The sequence below is a fragment of the Chiloscyllium punctatum genome, chromosome 46 (assembly GCF_047496795.1).
Source record: "Chiloscyllium punctatum isolate Juve2018m chromosome 46, sChiPun1.3, whole genome shotgun sequence".
NCBI classification, from domain to species: domain Eukaryota; kingdom Metazoa; phylum Chordata; class Chondrichthyes; order Orectolobiformes; family Hemiscylliidae; genus Chiloscyllium; species Chiloscyllium punctatum.
This window is the reverse complement of record NC_092784.1, coordinates 15,891,115-15,907,392: the sequence shown is the minus strand read 5'-3', so window position 1 is coordinate 15,907,392 and position 16,278 is coordinate 15,891,115.

Below are 16,278 nucleotides of genomic sequence, written 5' to 3'. Positions count from 1 at the left end.
AAGAAGGTGTCAGTGTTTATGTAATTCCAGGATAGTGGGGTTAAGAATATAACGGTGTCTGTCGGACATTCGTCTGGGGGACAGTGAGCAGTCAAAGGTCATGTCCATATTGGTAGGAATTACCTGGATACGAACGGTGAAGCGTTCTGGGAATCAGAATTTAGGAAGATAGGTGGATGGTTAGCAAGCGGGACCTCAAATGTATCAATTCCTGGAATACTCCCAGTGCCGTGTCCAAGTGAGAACAGAACTCGGAGTTTTAGGTAGATGGGTGTGTGAAAAAAACGATGGTGCAGCAGGGAGGGCTTCGGTTTCCTGGGATTGGGACCGGTTCTGTGGAAGGCAGCAACTGTACAAGCTGGATGGGCTAACGTTATAGAGCTGGGACTGAGTTTCTTGTGCGGTGCTTGGGAGGGATTAAAAATAACTTGGCGGGTGCATAGGATCCAAACCGCAATAGTAGAGGAGACTACCCGGATTCTCAAAATAATGGGAGATCCAGTTGGTACTAATTTACAACAACGAGTTTATCAGTGGAAGATGGAGTAAGAAAGAAAGCCCTAATCTGAGGTACTCTGCATCGACGTGAATACTCGGAGTTTGGAGAGTTCGAGATGCAGATTAGTGTGTGGAAATCTGATGGACTGATCACCGAGAGCTGGCTCACGGAATGGCAGGACTGTGTGTTAAATATTGCTGAGTATCAGGGATTCTGAAATTATAGAAGGGAAGGGAAAGGATGAAGGTGGAAGTATTGGTTTTGATTAGCATTTGTAAAGGCGCCCAAGAGAAAGAGCCTACTCACTCACACGGGACACCTCGCTACCTTTCCCCAGCTGTACCAGCTGTTACAAATGATCCCACCCCCCACCCCCACCCCCTTAATACTGTTTGGTAATTCTCACATTTCGGAAGGAACTAACACACACAAGAGCAGAAAGAGCCAAGAGGGATAGGGGCTCCCCAACATTCAGCTCCTTACTCTATCACAGTGAAGGATCCTGACCCTAACAACCATGAGAGGCTGACTGACCGTGTACAAGCTCCCGGACTGGGATCTGAGACTCCCCCTGACTCACTGTACTGGGCACCGTGACTGACCGTGTCCAAGCTCCCGGACTGGGATCTGAGACTCCCCCTGACTCACTGTACTGGGCACCGTGACTGACCATGTCCAAGCTCCCGGACTGGGATCTGAGACTCCCCCTGACTCACTGTGCTGGGCACCGTGACTGACCATGTCCAAGCTCCCGGACTGGGATCTGAGACTCCCCCTGACTCACTGTACTGGGCACCGTGACTGACTGTGGACAATGATATCAGGCTTCCTCGTATTATGTCTGTGCTAAACACCAAGACAATACTGCAGGCGGGTGAGCCTCGTAGATCTGGCTGAGGGGAAACACTGTTGAGGGCAGGGGAAGGCAAGGTAATCATTCTGTGAGCATTCATGTCAGTTCAAAGTGAGTGTGTACAAACACCGGATGAGCACCCCAGAGGGACAGGCCATGTTTTGGGTGTGTCCCTGAGCACAGTGTCCTTGCGGCAGCATTGAGTGCATACACACACGGAGTGAGTAGCCCAGTGGGGCAGACCATGAGCTGGGTGTGTGTCCCTGAGCATAGTGTCCTTGCAGCAGAATTGCAATGAGAGGTGTGAGTGCACCCTGAGCTGCAGCATTGAAGTACAAATGTATACTGTCAGTGGGTCGGGGATGTGCTGGGATAACATGTGGAGGCTGGCATGTGACATGTGCCAGCATTGGTGGGTGTGCATTACATGCAGCTTCTGTCTGTGCAGTGTCCCCCGAGACGTTGGTGTCTAAGATAGAAGACTACAGGAGCGAAGGGGGGAGGGGGTGGGGGGATGGAGTCACCAGTTACCAGCTCTAACTTTCACGTCCAATTCTTCATATTGAGTTTCCCTACAGTGGGAAGGAGGGTATGAAGCTGTAAGTTGTTGAGGAGAGATCCATTGAATGTGGCTGTTGATCATCAGTAATCATTCAGTCAACATCTTGCCACTCCCGCGCTCAAATCTTGTTTTAGAGATCAGTCCAGCACAGGAACAGGCCCTTCAGCCCAGCATGCCCGCACTGACACATGATGTCCTTCTAAAGTTAGTTGGGCCTCTACTCTGGGAAAAAGCTTCTAACTGTCCTTCTATCTATGCCTCTGATAATTTTGTAAATATCTATCAGGTAGCCCCATACCCAATAATGCTCAGGTGCACACAAACCATGTGTGTTCAATTTCTCCTTCTGGCTAATACCCTCCAAACCAGGCCACATCCTGGTAAAACTTTTCCATCCCCTCTCCAACACTTCCACATCGTTCTGCTGGTCTGGCAACCAGCACTGTACACAATATTCTGAATGTGCCCAAACTAAGTTTCTCGACAGCTGTAATATGACCTGCTAATTCTCATACTGCATGCTCCGATGCCTGTCTGCAAGTTTGCCGTCAGTCCTCTTGATCACCCTATCCACCTGTGCTGCCACTTTTAGGGAACTGTGGAGCTGTACACCTAGATCCCATCAGATGTTGATGCGGCCAGTAGTTTTTCCATTCACTTGAAACTTCTCTCCTGCATTAGACCTTCTAAAACGCATCACGTCATAACTGTCCAAATAAAGTTACATCTGTGTTTTCTCTGTCCACGTCTGCAGCTGACCTATATCCCACGGTATTCTCTGGCAATCATCCCCACAATCTGCAACTCCGCCAATCTATTTACAGATCTCCAGTCACAAAAACACTGTTCCACCACTACTCTGTCTTCTGAAAATAAGCAGTTCTATGTCCACCTTACTAACTGACCGCTGATCCCATTTCACTTCACCTTCTGTATGAGCCTTCCATCAGGAACCATATCCAAGGCCTTGCTAAGGTCCAATCGGCCAACATTCAGCCCCGTGCCCTCATCAATCAATTTTGTCACTTCCTCAAAATAATCAATCAAGTTTGTGAGACAGGATATTCCCCACACAACTGCGTTGCCTGTTGCTATGAAGTCCATATGAGAGTACTGTTGGAGCTGCACTCATTCAGAAAAGTGATTATTCCATCATATTCCTGACTTGAACCTTGGAGATTAGATTAGATTCCCTACAGTGTGGAATCAGGCCCTTCAGCCCAACCAGTCCACACGAACCCTCCGAAGAGTAACCCACCCAAACACATTCCCCTGCCCTATATTTACCCTGACTAATGCACCTAACACTATGGGCAATTTAACATGGCCAATTCACCTGAATTGCACATCTTTGGACTGTGAGAGGAAACCGGAGCACCCAGAGGAAACCCATGCAGACATGGGGGGAATCTGAAAACTCCACACTGACAGTCACCAAGGCCGGAATTGAACCTAGGACTTTGGTGCTGTGAGGCAGCAGTGCTAACCACTGAGCTCTTGATAGTTACTGTACAGTGGGAGGTATGTTGGGCATTGATGGTTCCTGTACAATGGGAGGTATGTCAGATCGTGATGGTTACTGTACAGTGGGAGGTATATCTGGTGGTGATGTTTACTGTACAGTGGGAGGTATATCTGGCGGTGATGGTTCCTGTACAGTGGCAGGTATGTCGGGCCGTGATGGTTACTGCACAGTGGCAGGTATGTCGGGTTTGAGGTTGCAGACTGAGTTGTACAGTTGCAGACTGCTGCTGCTGATGGCCCATTGTACCTCATAGATGCATCATAATTTGTTGCTCAATCTGTTTAACGTCTGTCCCATTAGGAACCCATATCATGGTGAGGTGGGTCTGCAAAATGTAAAGGTAGACCTTGCTCCCCATAAGGACTGTGCAGTGACCATTCTTACCGGTATATGAAATGTAGACGTGTGTCTGCAGCAGGCAGATCGGTGATGATGTGGTCAATGATCTGTTTCCATTTTCCTGATTCCCCCATAACTTGCCGCAGAGCAGTCAAGCAGCAAAAGGATCCAGCATCAATGCTGAGCACTGTATTGACTATATGCCAAGAACTGCCTCCTCAGCCTGGCTATATCCTGTCAGTGGGACAGAACCTACCAGAGAGGATGGTGAAGTTGCCAGTGACATAGTCCTGTTCACAGGATCCTGCTTTACAGGCAATATCTGACTGTTTTTTGATAAGTTCGTGGGGAATAAACAACAGGTCACTTTTACATTTTGTATAATGAAGTGTAAATATCACTTTGTTTCATACATATTTTAAAATAAAGCAAACATCAATATCTTTCAATTGAAAACAATTGAAGTGAACAATAATTGAAATACCAGAGCGCACACTTGACTATTACACAATTCAATGAATGTAGTAAACAGCCGATTCATGTTCAGATCAGTGAACACACCATCTTGCAGGCAGCAAAGCTGTTGGAAATGACTTTGAGGAAAAGCCTGAATTCAGACACAGTGTTACTGGCCCTCACAATGACCTCCAAAACACTGACCATCTCCAAAATCTGTCCAGAGTGTTTCCAAACTGGAGCTGGGCAGTTACTCGCGCAATAGACCGGTTAGAGACATACCTGAACAACGAGGAGAGATGTGTGGGGCAGACTGGTCAATGGACTAGCACATGGCGCAGTTCAACATTTGTAACAATGATCTGTAAACAACCATGTCTTGCAAGTGTTTGGCATCTAAACTCTGTAATTCTGCACCTTAGACCTGATCCTGAGTGGAGGTGTTATAAAGGTGATGGGCTCCTGCAGCAAAAGGCATCTTACATTGAATCCCTCATAAACCATATCCAGTGTATGTTAGCCCCACAATGTCATAATCCAAACAGAATTGTACAGCTCCATTGATGGCCAGCGTGATCCCAGCCCAACGACGTTGCGTGTGACTTGAGCTGGAAACCTCTGTGTAAATGTTTGCAGCATTGTTATAACCATTAACAGCAAAGTCTCTTCACTGAAGGTCTGACATCCTTTCATAATACCAACTTTTAGATTGTCAAATAAGCACAAAGTCCACCCATGTATTCAGTTCATTTTTATAACAACAATATGATGAAAACAGTGCCCAACTCACAGTAAGGAGCATTGAAATGATGAGTCTCATTACCGCACAGAAGGCCAAATTATGATTAAGTACAAAGAATTTGAAAATATACATTTATTTTCCCTTTTATTAATATTGTGAACTCATTGTCGACTCTCCTGCTCCTCAGCGGCTACACGAATGGCTGTGCTATTTTTTTCAGAACCACACTTTTTGACTCTGATCTCCAGCATCTGCAGTCCTCACTTTCTCCCTGCTAATATTCACTCATTATCATTTTCATGGCAACAGTATCACTGCTTGTTTAAACATGTTACAGTCAGATCTGGGTACATTTTGAATTGCTTCTGTCTATCTCAGAGCTCAGTAATATGGAATGTGAATGGCAATGTCTGTGTGATGCTCGGTATGTAGGCCATGCCTCTGAGAGACTGACAGATTGTTTAAAACAGCACATCCCTTCAGCTGTTTACAACAAACAGGTTACTGCCTAGACACTAACAGCCTGAGCTCACAAAACCCAAAGCACAGCGTCCAACATTGGGCAGATCTGGGCAATATTTTCATTTCGTTTATTCATGGAATATGATTGGGCTAGTATTTATTGTCCATCCCTTGTTGCCCTTGAGAAGGTGAGGGTGAGTTGCCACATTGAACCAGTGTAGTCGATGTGCTGTAATTAGACTTACAATACTTTGAGGATCTGACTAGAACCATTGATGATGGTTGAGCTGTGGAGGTGGTGTATATGGACCTCAGCAAGGCATTTGATAAGGTTCCCCATGGTAGGCTCACTCAGAAGGTCAGGAGGAATGGGATATGGGGAACTTCCCTGTCTGGATACAGAATTGGCTAGCCAACAGAAGACAGCGAGTGGTAGTAGAAGGACAATATTCTGCCTGGAAGTGAGTGGGTGTTCCACATGGCACTGTCCTTGGGCCTCTACTGTTTGTAATTTTTATTAAAGACTTGGGTGAGGGGATTGAAAAATGGGTCAGTAAGATTGCAGATGACACAAAGGTTGCAGGTGTCGTTAACAGTATCGAGGGCTGTTGGAGGCAGCGGCGGGACATTGACAGGATGCAGAGGTGGGCTGAGAGGCGGCAGATGGACTTCAACATGGATAAATGCGAGGTGATGCATTTTGGAAGTTCGAATTTCAAAGCTGAGTACAGGATTAAGGATAGGATTCTTGGCAGTGTGGAGGACCAGAGGGATCTTGCTGTGCAGGTACATCGATCCCTTAACATGGCCGCCCAAGTGGACAGGGTTGTTCAGAAAGCACATGCTGTTTTGTCTTTCATTAACGGGGGATTGGGTTTAAGAGTTGTGAGATCTTGTTGCAGCTCTATAAAACTTTGGTTAGACCGCATTTGGAATAATGCATCCAGTTCTGGTCGCCCTATTACAGGAATGATGTGGATTTACCAGGATGCTGCCTGGACTGGAGGGCTTATCTTATGAAGAGAGGTTGACTGAGCTCGGAATCCTTTCAATGGAGAAAAGCAGGAGGAGAGGGGACCTAATTGAAGTATACAAGATAATGAAAGGCAAAGATAGAGTCGATAGCCAGAGACTATTTCAAAGGGCAGAAATGGTTAATATGAGTGGTCATAGTTTTAATCTGGTTGGAGTAAAGTATAGAGGGGATGTCAGAGGTGCGTTCTTTTCACAGAGAGTTTTGAGAGCAGCAGTTGTGGAAGCAAGGTCATTGGGGACATTTAAGAGACTGCTGGACATGCATATGGTCACAGAAATTTAAGGGTACATACTTGAGGATCAATGGTCGGCACAACATCGTGGGCTGAAGGGCCTGTTCTGTGCTGTACTGTTCTATGTTCTAATACCATTGGGGGGTCCTTGAAATAGTGACACTGAAGGAATAGCAATATACTTCCCAATCAGAATGGTGGTTGGCTTGGAACGGAAAGCGAACATGATGATAATCCCATGTGTCTGCTTCGCTTGTCCTTGATGGTCATGGTTTCATAGGTACGTTGTAAGAAGCCTGGTTAAATTTCTGCAGAGCACCGTGTAGATCGCAAGTATTGATGCTCCTGAGTGTCAGTGGTTGAGGGGTGAAGCTGCATTCACAGGGAAAATGGGGAGGGGGCGGGTATTTTATCTCCCACACATTCAATGTTTGTCTTATAGATGTTGTACAGGCTTTTGGAAATCATGAGGTATGTGATTTCTGCAGGATTCCTCGACCTTGAGATCTTCTTGTAGCCAATTAATTTATATGCGTCAAAGTGTGACGCTGAAAAAGCACAACAGGTCAGGCAGCATCTGAGGTACAGGAGAGTCGACGTTTTAGCATAAGGCCTTTCCAGGAATCGGTAATGCAAATATACGGTCAGTCCAGTTCTGGTTAACGGTAATAGGCGGGATATTGGTTGTTGTGTTTTCAGTGATGGTGGCGACATTGAATATTAGAGGATATGATTACATTTGCAATTATTAGAGGTAGTCGTTGTCTGACATGTGTGCAATGGGAATGGTACTTTTCACTGTTAAGCACACACCTTCATATTCCCAGGTCCTTGTTGCATTTGGATAAGGATTGTTTCAGTATCAGAGTAAATCACTAACAGTGGTGAATATTGTCCAATCATTGGCAAACAATCCCCGTTGTGACTTCACTTGAGTAGGGATGGTCATTTATGAAGCTGCTGAAAATTATTGGGCCGAGGGCAGAGAGAGCGCTTTTAGAGCTCACTGATGCTGTCCCCCTCTCTGACCTAGGAAGCTGGCTTCTAGTTCCATCTGCTCCAAAGGTGTTTAGCAACCAATATGAACGGAATAATATTACAATACTTACCACATGGAGCTGAGTGATGACTTGGGTAGTTGGACGACTCGTTTGTACTGTAGATTAATACTAACAGTGTGGTTTCAATTCCTGCACTGACTGAGGTGTCTGAAAAGGGCTGTCCTACTCAAGCTTCCCTCACTTGAGGCATAATGACTGTCCAGTTAAACTACCAACCGTCGTCTCTGTCTAACGACAGAATGACCCTATCATCCTGTTGGGTATGGTGCCCTATCTTTCTGTTTCTAATCGACAGGCTTACCCAGAAACCCCTCCCCTGGGGAGCAGTGGCGGAGCTGCGATGGCTGCTCTCTACCAACCCCAGCCACCTTACTTTATACCAGGTGTAACTTCTGCCAGTGCAGAAGATTCCTATTTGCTCCAGGTTTGCCGTTAATCCTGGATACGACATTTGGTCAAATGCAGTTATGACCATGTTAAAAGTGCAGTCACTGACACCCTCCCTCTAGAATTCAGCTGTGTGTTTTGTTGTTGGACATCGTTAAACCAAGGCTTCAATGATCCGAAGGGATGAGAGCCCAAATTGAGCTTCAGTGAGCAGGTTGGTGCTGAGGAAGTGCTGCTTGATCCCACTGTCGGTGACATCTGCCATCTCTTTATTAATGATAGAGGTGAGAGCAATGGGACAGTCATTGATTGTCTGATGTTTTTTCTGTGTATGTACAGGACACACCCGGATAGTTTCCCACATTGTCAGCTAGATGTTAGTGCTGAATCCCATCAGGAACAGCCTGAATGGAATGTTATCAGAGCGCACAGCCTTTGCATTCTCCATTCCATCCAGCTGTTTGTAAATACCACACACAGTGAATAGGATTAGCTGAAGATTGCCATCTGGAGGAGACTAAAATAGATCAAGAAGGAGAAATTGAGGACTGCAGATGCTGGAGATCAGAGCTGAAAAATGTGTTGCTGGGAAAGTGCAGCAGGTCAGGCAGCATCCAAGGAGCAGGAGAATCGACGTTTCGGGCATGATTCCTGAAGAAGGGCTCATGCCTGAAACGTCGATTCTCCTGCCCCTTGGATGCTGCCTGATCTGCTGCACTTTTCCAGCAACATATTTTTCAACTGAAATAGATCATCCCAACGATATTTATGTCTGAACACTTTTGTGAAAGTTGCAGTCTTAGCTGTTCTATTACTGTGCTGGGCTCTTCAATCTTTGAAGAAGGTGGTATTTGTGGATCCTCCTTCTCCAGTGAGTTGTGTGATTGTCCACCACCACTCACCCAGACTGCGAGAGGATTGCAGAGATTAGGTCTGATTCATTGGTTAGATCTATGTATCATTTGCTATTTATACCATGTGGTGAGAAAGTGGCCCAATTTAGTAACTTCATCTCATTCTGAGGTGTATTCGGTGATACGATAGGCAGGCCCTCCTGTATTCTCCATTTAACAAGGGTGTATCCCTGGCTTGTTGGTCAGGGTAAAGTGGATCATAGACCAGGCAGTGATAGTGAAAATTATACTGGAGTACAAATCTGCTGCTGTTGGTAATGACCCGAACCACCTCACATAGGCCAGTGCAAAATTCCAGAATCTATTGGAAATCTGCCCTGTTTAGCACAGTGATGGTGTCACATATACACAGGGGGTCTTCACGATGTAAAAGTGGAACTTTGTCTCCAGAAATACTGTGTGCAGTAGTTCTCCGTTCCCAATACAGTCATCGAACAATGTGTCTGCAGCTGGTAGGTTGGTGAGGATGAGGTCAAGGATGTTTCTCCCTATCAGTCGGTCCCCCTGACCCGGTGCAGAAATAGTGAAGCAGTTCCGTCCTTTTGGACCCGACCACCTCGATCAGCAACGCTGCTGCAGAGTTCCCCTTGGTGGTGGTTTTGAAATGGCCCACCCAGTAGATACTCTCCAGCTCTGTCACTCTCTCAGTGCTTCCACCAAGTGTTGTTCAATGTAGAGGGACACTGATCCACCAGCTCAGGCAGGGCAGTCATCAGGAGGTTTCTGTGTTAGTGTTTGGTATGACACCGTGAGGCTGAGGGAGGGGAGTCTGCAGGAGGTTTCCGTGTCAGTGTTTGATCTGACACTGTGAGGCTGAGGGAGGGGAGTCTGCAGGAGGTTTCCGTGTCAGTGTTTGATCTAACACTGTGAGGCTGTGGGAGGGGAGTCAGCAGGAGGTTTCCGTGTCAATGTTTGATGTGACAACGTGAAGCGGAGGGAGGGGAGTCAGCAGAACTTTTCCGTGTCAAGCTTTGATATGACCCCATGAGGTTTTGTTCTGTCACATTGTGCTTGAGCAGTCTGCAGGACATCTCTCTCAATTCTGGCATAAGCTCCAATGCATTGGGAAGGATGAGTTTTTAGGGTCTACAGGGTCTTTTATTTTAATACAGTTAGCAGAAGGGCCTCTCGTGTGTGTATGACACTGACTGTTTGGCTCTCGTGATTAGACACTCCAAGGTCTCACTACTTCAATTGCTCTCTGACCCTTGTCTGTCCTTCATCAACCAATCTATCACTGTAAATATCTGCAGAACCGTCCTTCTCCCTACCTCTTTAAACTCCTCCAAACTCAATACCCCTCCGTATCTCCGTAACGTCTTCCAAACCCTACACCCCTCACCATCTCACTAAACACCTCCAAAACCTACATCCCTCCCAGTCTCTCTAGCCTACTCCAGCCCCATATACCTCCCATCTCTGTAATCTCCTCCAAACCCTACCCTATCACCATTGCTAAACTTCTCCAAATGCTACACATCCCTACCTCTGTGACTTCCTCCAAACCCTACACCCCTCCCTATCTCTCTCGCCTACTCCAGCCCCCATAAAACTCCCTATCTCTGCAAACTCCTCCAAACGCAGACCTTCCTTATCTCTCTAAATTCATCCAAAAGCTGCTCCACTCCCTAGCTCCCATACCTCCTCAAAACAGAGATCTCTTAAACTCTCTAACCTCCTCCAAACCCTGCATCCCTCCCTATCTTTCTGAAATCCTGTAAATCCAACACCCATCCCTGTCTCTCTAACCTTCTCTAAATCCGACATCCCTCCTCACCTGTCTAACCTAGTTCAAATCCTACACCCTCCCTATCTCTCTGACCTACTCTAAACATTATAAACCTTCCTATCTCTCCAATACTCTCCACCTCCTTCACTTCTCCATATCGCTGCAACCTACTCTAAACCCAGATCCCTTCCTATCTCTCTAATCACCTCCAAAACTTACACCACTCCCTACCTCTCTAACCTCCTTCAAATCCAACACCACTAGCGATCTCTCTAATACTTTTCAACACCTTCAACTCTCCTGAACTCTGCAACCTCCTCGAAACTCAGATCCCTCCTTCTCTCCCTAACCACCTCCTACATTTGCGCCCCTCATTATCTCTTTCACCACCTCCAAACCCTACATCCGTCCCTATCGCTCTAACCTCCTCCATCATCTATATATTTCCCTGTACCTGTGACTTACGTCAGCCCCTACAACCTACATATCTCTCTATGCTACTTTCAAATATACCCTGTCGCTGTATACTTGTCCAGCCATAGCCCCCTCCCGTAGGGAGGTGTAAACCTCATCCAACCACTATGCTCTCATGATCTCTGTAACCTCCTCCAGCGTCTCCATACCGCCCCATGATTCTGGCATTCTCAGTACGTTTACCTTTTCTTATGTATATAACCTCCACAAACACGTTTAGTTTTGTGATGGAAAGTGATAGGTACACGCCACAGGCCAAGCGTTATCAATGGGTGAAGGGCAATTGTAAGGCGATTCGGCAGGACTTTTGATGCATAGAAAGGGGTAGCAATATGCAGGGAATGGGGATATTAAAAATGTGAAGCTGGGTCAAAGAACAGACATCGCGTGTCTTTGAATAGCACCCCTCTATCAGGCAGGGAGGAAGTGATAATGTAAGGGAACCGTGGCTTACTACAGAAATTACATCTGTTGTTAAGAGAAGGAGGCTCATGTGACGATGAGACGATGGAGAGTTACAGATTATCGAGGAAGGATTTAAAGAGAGAGATAAGAAGAGCAAAGAGAGGACAGGAGTAGTCTTCAGCAGGTCAAATAAAGGAGAATCCTAAAGCTTTATATAGGTACGTTAGGAAGAAAACGATGACTAGGTTCGGAATAGAGCCAGTCAAAGACAGAATTGGGAAGTTTACTGTGGATTCTGTGGACATCGGAGAGGTGCTAACGAACATTTCTCATTTGTTTTCACTCAGGGAAAGGAGAATATTATAGAGAAGGATGAGATGCGAGATATTTGACTAGAAAGGATCGAGGTTGATAAGGAAGAGGTGTTATCAAGTCGAGAAGAATTGAAAGTGAAAACGTCCCCTGAGCCGGATGGAATTTATTTGAGCATTCTCTGGGACGCTAGGAAGGAGTCGTTGGAGCCTTTGGCTTTGATATTTGAGTCTTCATGGTCTACAGGTTTAGTACAGAGGACTGGAGGATTGCAAATATTTGCCCTTGTTCAAGAAAGGCCTAACAGATGACCCAGGCAATTACAGGCCAGTTGGCCTTATTTGTCTGTAGGAAATATTTTGGAAAGGATTATTAGAGATAGGATTTATAATCATCTAGCAAGCAACAATTTGATTACAAATAGTCAACATGGTCATGTCTCTCAAACCTCTTTGAGGTTTTTGAGAAGATGACCAAGCGTGTTAAAGAGAGTGAGGCAGTTAACGTGGTGTCCATGGACCTCAGTAAAGCACTTGATAAGGTTCCACGTAGTTGGCTGTTGGAGAAAATGCAGAGGCGTGGTATTGAGGGTGATTTAGTACATTGGATTTGAAACTGGCTTTCTGTAAAAGGCAGCGAGTGGTGGTTGATGGAAAATATTCAGCACGGAGTCCTGTAACTATAGTGCGCCACAAGGATCTGTTTTGGGACCACAACTGTTTGTCATTTTTATACATGACTCAGATGCAGGCATAGCTGGATGGGTTAGTAAGTCTACAGATGACACTAAAGTCAGAGGTGTAGTGAACATTGTGGAAATATTTTGCGGGTTGTAGGATCACTTGGACAAACCGCAGAATTGTGCTGAGAGGTGGCAAATGGAGTTTCAATGCAGCTAAATATGAGTTGATTCATTTTGGGAAGAATACCAGGAAGGCTGAATATTTGGTCAATGGAAATATTCCTGGTAATGTGAATGTGCAGATGGATCTTGGTTTCCGTGTACATAGATCCCTGAATGTTGCTGCACAGTTTGAAATGCTGTTAAGACGTCATACGGTGTGTTAGGTTTTATTGGTCAAGGTATTGAGTTCTGGAGCTGTAATGTCATGCTGCAACGATGCAAAATGCTAGTGCGGCCACACTTGGAATATTGTGTGCAGTTCTGGTCGCCCCATTACAGGAAGGGTGTGGACGCATTGGAAAAGGTGCAGTGGACATTTAACCAAGACGTTGCCTGGTCTGAAGGGAAGGTCTTCTGAGGAAAGGCTGAGAAACGTGTGTCTGTTCCCATTGGAGAGAAGAAAGCGAAGAGGGGATTTGATAGAGACATATAAGATGATCAAAAGATGAGATAGGGTAGACAATTAAAGCCTTTTTCCTCAGATGATGACATCAGCTTGTACGATGGGGCATAGCTCCAAATTGAAGGGTGACAGATTTAAGACTGATGTCAGAGGCAGGTCCTTTACTCAGGGAGTGGTAAGAGCATGGAATACCTTGCCTGCCAATGTATTGAACTCAGTCACGTTAGGGGGATTTATCCAATCCTTGGATAAGCATATGGATAATGATGGGACAGTGTAGGGAGTTTGTCTTAGATTAGTTCACAGGTCAGTGCAACATCAAGGGCAAAAGGGCAAGTTCTGCGCTGTGTTGTACTAAATTCTATAAACACTTACATCTTCCCCATTTCAGTAACAACACGCAGTCACTACAGCCCTCTTCATTTCTGTACGTCCTCCACCCAGTTCATCCTCCTCTATCTATGTACACTCCTCCAGCCGCTCTTCCCATCCCTACCTCTGTGAACTTCCTCCAATATCCATGGTCTTCCTGAGCTCTGCCACCTCCTCCAGCCTCTCCACACCTCACTATATCGCTTGCATCCTCCAACAGCTAAATCTATTCTTATCTGCATAACCTCCACCAACACATACATCTTCCGTCATCCATCCCTACTGATCCCTGTAATCTCCTGCAGTATCTTCAGTCCTCTAATCACTGTGTCTTCCTTCACCACGAATATCCTTCCATAACTCTGGAATCCACGCTAGCAATTCCATACTACCCTCTCGCTATAAACTCCACAAGCTCCTCCACTCATTCCTGCCTTTCAGACCTTCTCGAAGTTTTTAAAGTTTTCCAGCACATGCAGCCATCCGTATCTCAGTAACCTCCCTGTTCTATTGCAGCTTCCCGGCATCTGTAACACCCTCCTGAACCTATGCCTCCATATCATTGTAAAATCATCTAACCTGAAGATCCTCCATATCTCTGAGAATTTCACTGAATTCATTGACAGTGCATCCACAATCTTTGGAATGGCGAATACTGAATACGCTGATACCCTTCGAGGGATGTGTTTTCACATCATCTTAGTCCCAGATAAGTTGCCCCTTATCCGGAGATCTTGTCATCATGTTTTGGATTCCGAGACCCACAGAAATAATTTCTCAGCATCTGCCTTATCACGTTCTTTCCACTCAGAAACTTTTGCACCTCAATCAAATCACTTCTTCATTTCCTGAGATTCAAGAATATCGACGAAATCTATTCAGAAACGCAGCAAGGGAAACTCAGATGCCAAAGAGTGAAACATTATTATATTATTCATTGATAGGTATCAGAAATTGCTGGCTGGGCCATCATTTATTGCCCATACACTGTTGTTCTGGACTTGGTGGCCGTGCACTGCCCATTTGATCTGTTGCAGGCACGTTGGTGTAGGGTCACCCACATTAATGTTAGGGAATGAAAGACAGGATATTCATCAAGTGACACCCGCAAAACTGAGATATAATTTCCAGTCAGGATGGTCATTGACTTTATGTGTAACTTGCAGGGTTGGTGTTGCCCTTGCTACTTCAGAAGATTAAGGCTTGGAATGTGCTGTCGAATGGACTTTGGTAAATGTCTGCAATGTGTCTTCTAGCTGGAGCACCCTGCTTAATTTGAGGGTTGATAGGGAGGTAGTGAATGTTTTGGATGTCGTGGCAATTAATCTGGACTACACATGTACCCTTTCTTATACATGGCAGCACAGCTTTTCTAGATGTGATCTAATCCAATTTTTGTCAATACGACTTAACTTTTTTACAATCAATGACTCCATGTAATTTAATTGAACAATTATCTGTTGAGATGAGTTTTATAATTGGATGCATGATCGCCATGCCATTGCAATGTGTAACACAATACGATCAGGGCAGGATGAGGTTGTTGAACCCCTTGCGCCTGATCCATAATTTAAGGATATTCTACCTGATTCGTTATATAATTCCTTTTTCCTGCCTTTGGCCAAATCTGACATGACCCTTCCTTCGCTAAAAAGGTTTCTAGTCCAGGTATTCACGTGTAAACAAAGAACGAATCAATACCAACCAAAACAGAGAACAAGATGAATGTTGAGTGGATAACCCGAAACGTGTCAACTTAGTGTTGCCTACAGAAGGCGGGTGAGGGACAATTCTAATTATGGGGTATTGTCCTTCACTCATTTTCTTTGCTTCTGTTGAGAATATTTTGTTCAAAAAGGACAGTAATTCAACTTTTCAAAGTAAGAAATAAAAGATTTAGATTGTGTTTGGCATGTGTCAAGGTGGTTGCATAGTAAAAATGGGAAATTGGTTTGGGTGGAGGGAATAATGTTCACTTCAAGGGCCAGTGACAACACTATGGGCCTCCTTCACTCTAACAATAGTATAATTAAGGGTGTACTCGTATGGATTCACTATTCACGAAAAGACAGGAAACAGAGTGAAGAATTCAACAGATCATTCTTGTGTGGGTATGTGTGCTCTGAGAAGATTTAAATATTTATGAAAATTGAACGGGCCTCCACATGCGCAGGGTCATTGCAAATCATATATAATGCAGAGACGTGAAGTAATCCACTTTTTTGGAGAAATTGATGGACATTATAAATCATAAATTGTGAAACGTTGAAAAGTACAGATATAAATAAAACCCAAGTTGTCCTTGTCTATAAGCTGCTGACGTCTAACTTACAGGTGCAGCAGGCTATTTGAAAAGACAGTGGAATGAGAACCTTTATTGTCAGAGGATGGAAGCACAAGGGGAGAGACATCTTGCTTCAGTTGAATTGGAGCTTGGCCACACTGCACCCGGAGGACTCTGTGCAGTTTTGGTCTTTCTCTCAGTAAATATTTTATTGCCAGAGAGAGAGGAAAAGGAAGGTTCAATAGGCTTCTATCAAGGGCAATGCTATCAAAGAGGTCCATGAGAAACGTGGCCTGAGTTCCCCGGTGTTTAAAGGAATGAAAATTA